A 6,993-nucleotide genomic window follows, 5' to 3' on the forward strand; every position below is an offset into this window, starting at 1 on the left:
GTCCACTTTAGGTATCAGAGTTATCCTAGCCTCATAGAAAGGGTTTGGACGTTTTCTGTCTTTTTCTATATTCTGGAAGAGTTGGGTTGGATTCACGTCAGTTCATCCCTGAATGCTTGATAGAATTCTGTGAAGTCATCTGGCCTGGGAGATTTTTTGGTTGGTAATCCCTTGATAACCTTGTCTATTTCTTCTATTACTATGGGTCTGTTGAGGTTCTTGACATCGATTTGGGATAGTCTAGGGAGGGATTGTTTTTCAAAGTATTTGTCCATGTCTTCCAAATTGTTCAATTCGTTAGAATACAAGACTTCATAGTACTGTGTGATTATTCTTTGATTTCATTTGGGTCCGTTGTAATATCTCGTGTTTCTTCTTTAATTCTTGCTATTGAAATTTGTTTCTTCCTTTCTTCGCTTAAGTTTGCCACCGGTCTATCAATTCTGTTAATCCTTTCAAATAACCAATTTTTAGCTTCCTTAATTTTCCCCATGGTTTTCCCTCTCCTATAACTCAGCTCTGTTTTTTATTTTTTTTCTCTTTTACTATTCATAGGATTTTTCTGTTGACTGCTGTAATTATAAGTTTGGGGCCAGCATTTCAACCATAAGTCTTTCTCCCTTTTTCATTTGTGCATGTATTGCTATCAGCCTTTCTCTAATAAATGCCTTTGATGTGTCCCAAATGGTTTGTTATGTCGTATTTTCATTCTCATTGGTTTCTAGAAACTTCCTCATTTCATGTCTGATCTGGGCCACTATCCACTCCTTTTTCAATGGAGAGTTATTCATTCTCCAATTCTTCGCCCTTGCTTTCTTCATCGTCCTTTTGTTGATTTCCAGCCTTATGGCATAGTGTTCAGAGGGAGAATTCTGTTATAATCTCTATGTGCCTGAATTTACTCAGGTTTGATTTGTGTCCCAGTACGTGGTCTCTCTTCAGCTATGTGCCATGTGGGCTTGAAAAGAATGTGAATTTCCTTCATTTGGGAGGAAAGCTCTGAAAATATCTATGAGTTTAAGTCATCCAATTTTTCAGTTTAGGTCTGTAGCCTCCTTGTTAAGTTTCTTTCCCTGTGATCTGTATTGTTCAGAAAGTGATGTATTAAAATCACCTACTATAATTGTTGAGCCTGTGATTCCTTTTTTCTTCCTTTGGAGTGTTTGATTTACGAATTTCGTGGGTCTCTCATTGGGCATGTATATATTTATTATACTCACTGGTTCTTCAACTACTGTTTCTTTGAGCATAATATAGTTCCCCTCCATGTCTCTTATACTCTTGTCTGTCATGTTTCTTGTACCTTATGGCATATACCTTAAGATCAGTTTTGTCAGAGATTAAGATTGCTTCCCCTGCTTTTTTTGAAATGCCATTTTCTTGGTATATTTTTCTCCAGCCTTTAATTCTCAGCCCGGTTTTCTCTGTAAGCTTGAGATGGGTCTCCTGTAGGCTGCAGATTGATTGGCTATGTATTCTAAGCCAGTCTGTTAGCCTCTGCCTTTTAATAACTGAGTTCAATCCATTGCTATTCAGCATTATTACATCCATCTGTGGACTCTGTGATGTCATCTTGCAAATTTTGTGTTGGATGTTTTCCTACTTACTTATATTATGTTGTGCTGTGTGTTTGTGTGTGGGGTTCATTCTTGCCTTCTTTCCCCTGTTGAGCTAATGCTACCTTGTTGGGGGTGGGTTCTGTTTGTCGCCCCCTGGGTGGAGTTCTATGCGATGGTCTCTTATTTGTGCTCAGTGGGTGTTGATCTTCTGCCCATCCTGGGTTGGCAAGCCTCTTTAGTTATGTTTGGTTTGGTTTATTTTTACATATTCTTTCAGTTTTTCCTTCTCTAGGAAGACTCTTACTTCTCCATCTATCTTAAAAGATAATTTTGCTGGACGTAGTATGCTTAGGTTTGTGTCATTTTGTGTCATTTTCCTTCAATGTTACTTCACTCCCTCCTCTTCTACATTTTGTCTGCTGATTGTTCTGCACATATTTCTATTGGGATACCTTTATAAGTGACTGTTTGTTTTTCTCTAGCAGACCTTCTGAGTTTCTCCTTTTCCTAATAGGTGGATAATTTCATTATTTTGTGTCTTGTTGAGTTTTTGGGAAGCAGTTTGGCTGGCGTTCTTTTAGACTCTTGAATGATTGGCTGCCTTTCTTTTTATTAAGGTAGGGAAGTTTTCCTCTAAGAATTCTCTCGCTATTTTTGCAGTTGACTTCTTTGTTGTGTATTGTTCCAGTAGTGCAACTATTCTAATATTTTTCCTATTTATAGCATCAAACATGACTATTAGGTTTTTTTCAGCATCTCTGATTGTCTTACTTGACTGCCTTTTTCCATTTTTTGAAGTCTGCTTGTTTATCCTCTAGGTCACTGGTGTTACTCTCTGCCTCCTCCAGTCTGTTGGCATAGTCTCTTATTTTGGTACTGAATTTTGTTATCTTGTCCGTTGGGTCTTGTATTTCTCTATTGTGCATGTCCTTTATCTCCCCTATCATATCTTCCTTTTTCTGTTTGGCTTCCCTCATATCCTGTATGTCTCCAAGCAGCACTCTGAAGATTTGTTTCGGTAGCAGGTGAGAGTATGCTTCTTTTATGCATGTCATTATGTTTATAATTTCTTATGGCATTGTGTCTTCTGTTTCTGTTTATTTTTCCTTTGAGGTTGTTGGGGCTGGATGCTGTTTTACAAGAACCCGGCACCATCTTCCAGAGTTGAAAACTGGGCTCTCTTGGGGGACTTGTATGAGTGCTTCTTCCTATTACCTGCAGGCAGCTGCACTGGGGAAGGTCAGGCTACTGCTGTATCTTCCTGTGGCTTCACTCTTACCCCAACCAACCAGTATTCTGTTATGTAGAATGTGATTTGGATAGTCCTCCAACAGGATGTGGGATGGGTGGTTGTTGGCTCATCAGAATGATGCTTCACTGTATGATCTCCAAGGAAGTCCTGGTGGTATGTCCCACGGAGTTTGGAGCACCTTGGATGGCGTGTGGTGTTTCCCTCTGCAACTGGAATCCTGAAAAGGGTGGCAGGTGTATCATCCTTGGTGTAGAGTACCGTGGATGGCTGTTGGAATTACCCTATTCATAGAGATCCCCGAGTTTGGGTGGATTTTCCCAAAACAGCATGGGAAAATGACTGGCAAGAATCCCCCCAGTTGCTTTCAGGGCCTTGGGGGTGTAGGTGGGAGTTCCCCAGCTATTTGAAGGGGAGATTCCCCCAGACATTTTTGGTGCAGGGGAGGGTGGGCATGATTTCCCAACTGGGTATAAAGCCAACAATTGTGGGTGGGACACCCACAGCTAGTCAGTCGGAGTTGTGGAGAGACCTGAAAGCCAGTAGTGGCCTGTGAAAGGAATGAAATGGGCAAGAGAAGAAAAAGAGAGAAAGGAGAAAGGAAAGACAAAATCAAAAGTAAAAATTAACTTACACACACAAAGAAAGCAAAGACAAAACAAAAATAACCCAAAGAAACAAAAGAGACAAATTGAGCCTGCTGAGACTGGTGGGAAAGAGAGAGGAGATAGAAGAGGAGGGAAAAAAGAAGCAAAAGTGAAAGAATAAGGAGAAAAATGAAAAATATATATAGATAGATAAAGAGACAGCTGAGCCCAATGCCATGCTGTGTGCAGCATTGCCTGGTGTCATGTGCAGCACTGATCTCCCAATTTGTGGGTGGAGTTGCCCTAGGCAGAAGGTAGGGGTCTGGAAGCCAGTAGTGGCATGTGGAAGGAAAGAGAGGGTGAGGAGAGGGAAAGATAAGAAGAAAGTTAGAGAAAGAAATATAAAGAGAAAGAAGAAATAACAGAACTGTGCTCACTGAGACTGACTGTGGTGGGAAAGAGAGGAGAAAAAATAAAGATTAAAGAGACAGCTGATCCCTGATTGCCTGAATATGGGGCTGGAGGGTTTTAAACCCTGTCTCAAGATGGCAGGTGTATGTGCTCTTTTGGTGCAGGGTCCCACGGTTGCTGGGCAGAATTCCACTAGTTAGCAAGATCACCGTGGAGGCCAGCTGGAGGTTACCTCAGCAGCATGGAGGGCTGGAGAGGGCAGTCGTTGTGCAGCCCTCCCATATAGGGCAGGCTGGAGTTCACCCTGCTTTGGGGGCAGAGTTGCCCTAGGTAGAGGGTAGTGGCCCTGGAGCCAGCAGTGGCATGTGAAAGGAAAGAGAGGGAGAGAAGAAAAAAAGAGAAGAAGAAAGAAAGAAACAGGGAAAGAAATTTTTTCCACTGAGACCAACTATAGTGAGAAAGAGAGAATGGAGAGAAAATCAAGAGAGAAGAAAAAGAATAGAAAGTAAGGAGATAGCTGAGCCCTGTTCACCTGACCATGGGGCTGGAGGAGTTCCAACTCTGCCTCAAACTAGCGGGCTCATGTGCCCACTTGCTGTATGATCCCACAGATGCTGGGCAGAATTATCCTCATAGACAAGATCACAGTGGAAGCCAGGCAGCAGTTCCTGAAGCAGTGTTGAGCACTGGAGATCCCTGGTATAGCTGCCTTCTGCTGTATGCAGCCCTGCAGCAGGTGGGGGGAAGTTCCCTCAGCCACGTGTAGACTCCCAGGACAGTCAGCGGATCCCCCCATCCACATGAAGGACTTGCAGGACCTCCCCAGCTGTGTGTAGAACGACTGAAGGCAGACAATAACTCACCCCTCCCCCCCACACACACACATTTGGCTTGGGGAGTTTCCCTAGCTTATGCCAAGACCACTAATGCCCCAATAGCTCAGAGAATTTTTATTTTTCCTGGCCAACTTGAATTGAATTAAATTGGCCTCCTGGATATGTGCTCAGTGAAATTACTCTGAGATTGATGCTTGGTCCAGTGGTTCTTTGTTATATTGAAAGCTTCTGGGCTCTGTAGCTAACTTCTAGCATTTCTTAGCTTTGGCTCCCTTATTATGCTAATGTATGTCAAAGTACCACTTCTTTAGGTTTGTCTTGGAGTTAAACAATGAGCCTGGGATTTTCAGGTTTTTTTTTTAATTTAATTTTTTTAACAATTTATTGGGGCTCATACAATTCTTATCACAGTTCATACATATACATACATCAATTGCATAAAGCACATCCATACATTCCCTGCCCCAATCATTCTCAAAGCATTTGCTCTCCACTTAAGCCCCTTGCATCAGGTCCTCTTTTTTTCCCCTCCCTCCCCTTTCCCCCCTCCCTCGTGTGCCCTTGGTAATTTATACATCGTTATTTTGTCATATCTTGCCCTATCCGGAGTCTCCCATCCCCCCCTTCTCTGCTGTCCCTCTCCCAGGGAAGAGGTCACATGTGGATCCTTGTAATCAGTTCCCCCTTTCCAACCCACTCACCCTCCACTCTCCCAGCATTGTCCCTTACACCCTTGGTCCTGAAGGTATCATCCACCCTGGAATCCCTGTACCTCCAGCCCTCATATGTACCAGTGTACAGCCTCTGCCCTATCCAGCCCTGCAAGGTAGAATTCGGATCATGGTAGTTGGGGGGAGGAAGCTTCCAGTATCTGGGGAAAAGCTGTGTTCTTCATCGGTACTACCTCGCACCCTAATTAACCCATCTCCTCTCCTAAACCCCTCTATGAGGGGATCTCCATTGGCCGACACTTGGGCCTTGGGTCTCCACTCTGCACTTCCCCCTTCATTTAATATGTTATATATATACATATATATACATATACACACATATACACATACATACACACACATATCTTTTTTTTGCATGATGCCTTATACCTGGTCCCTTTGGCACCTCGTGATCGCACTGACCGGTGTGTTTCTTCCATGTGGGCTTTTTTGCTTCTGAGCTAGATGGCCGCTTGTTCACCTTCAAGCCTTTAAGACCCCAGACACTAACTCTTTTGATAGCCGGGCACCATCAACTTTCTTCACCACATTTGCTTATGCACCCATTTGTCTTCAGCGATCCTATCATGGAGGTGTGCAGTCAATGATAAGATTTTTTGTTCTTTGATGCCTGGTAACTGATCCCTTCGGGACCACTCGATCACACAGGCTGGTGTGTTCTTCCATGTGGACTTTGTTGCTTCTGAGCTAGATGGCCCCTTGTTTATCTTCAAGCCTTTAAGACCCCAGTCACTATCTCTTTTGATAGACGGGCACCATCAGCTTTCTTCACCACATTTACTTGTTCACCCACTTTGACTCCAGCCGTTGTGTCGGGAGAGTGAGCATCATAGAGTTCCAATTTAATAAAAGAAAGTATTCATGCATTGAGGGAGTGTTTGAGTAGAGGCCCAAGGTCCTTCCGCCACCTTAATACTTAACCTATAAATATAGACACATAGATCTATTTCCCCATCCTCCTATATATATTTGCATGTACATGTCTTTGTCTAGACCTCCATAAATGCCCTTTGACTCCTAGCTCTTTTCTCCATCTCCCTTGACTTTCCTCCTGCCCTACTACCATGCTTCGTCGCCACCTGGGCTAGAGTATACCTCTTCTCTAAGCAACCTTACCCTTGATCATTTCCCACCAGGCCTGCCACTCCCCCCTCTCTACCATTTGGGGTCCCATGTTTTTCCCTTGTCCCTGTGTTTGTTAACACCACTTCCTTACCCCCCCTACCCCCCCACTCCAAGTCCCCCCGGAACTGTCGGTCCCGTGGTTTTTCCTCCAGATAGTTCATCCAGCCTGTCCTATTCAGACAGACCTATGGAGACACTAACATGCACGAAAACAAGACAGAGGAAAACAAAGCAACAGTATACAACCAGACAACAAAACAACAAAAACAAACCACTGAAAAAGAACAGAACAAAACAGTTCACAAGAGAAAAGCTTGTAGTTTGTTCAGAGATCGTTTGTTGGCCCTTAGGAGCGTTTTCCAGTCCAGTCTGTTGGGGCACCACGCCCTGGCTCCAAAGTCCACTTTCAGCATTCCCTGGGGACCTTGCCACTCCATTCCCTTGCTGTTCCGCTGCACTCCCCCAGTGCTTTGCCTCGGTGTGGTGGGATCAGGT

The sequence above is a fragment of the Tenrec ecaudatus genome, chromosome X (genome assembly GCF_050624435.1).
Source record: "Tenrec ecaudatus isolate mTenEca1 chromosome X, mTenEca1.hap1, whole genome shotgun sequence".
Lineage (NCBI taxonomy): Eukaryota > Metazoa > Chordata > Mammalia > Afrosoricida > Tenrecidae > Tenrec > Tenrec ecaudatus.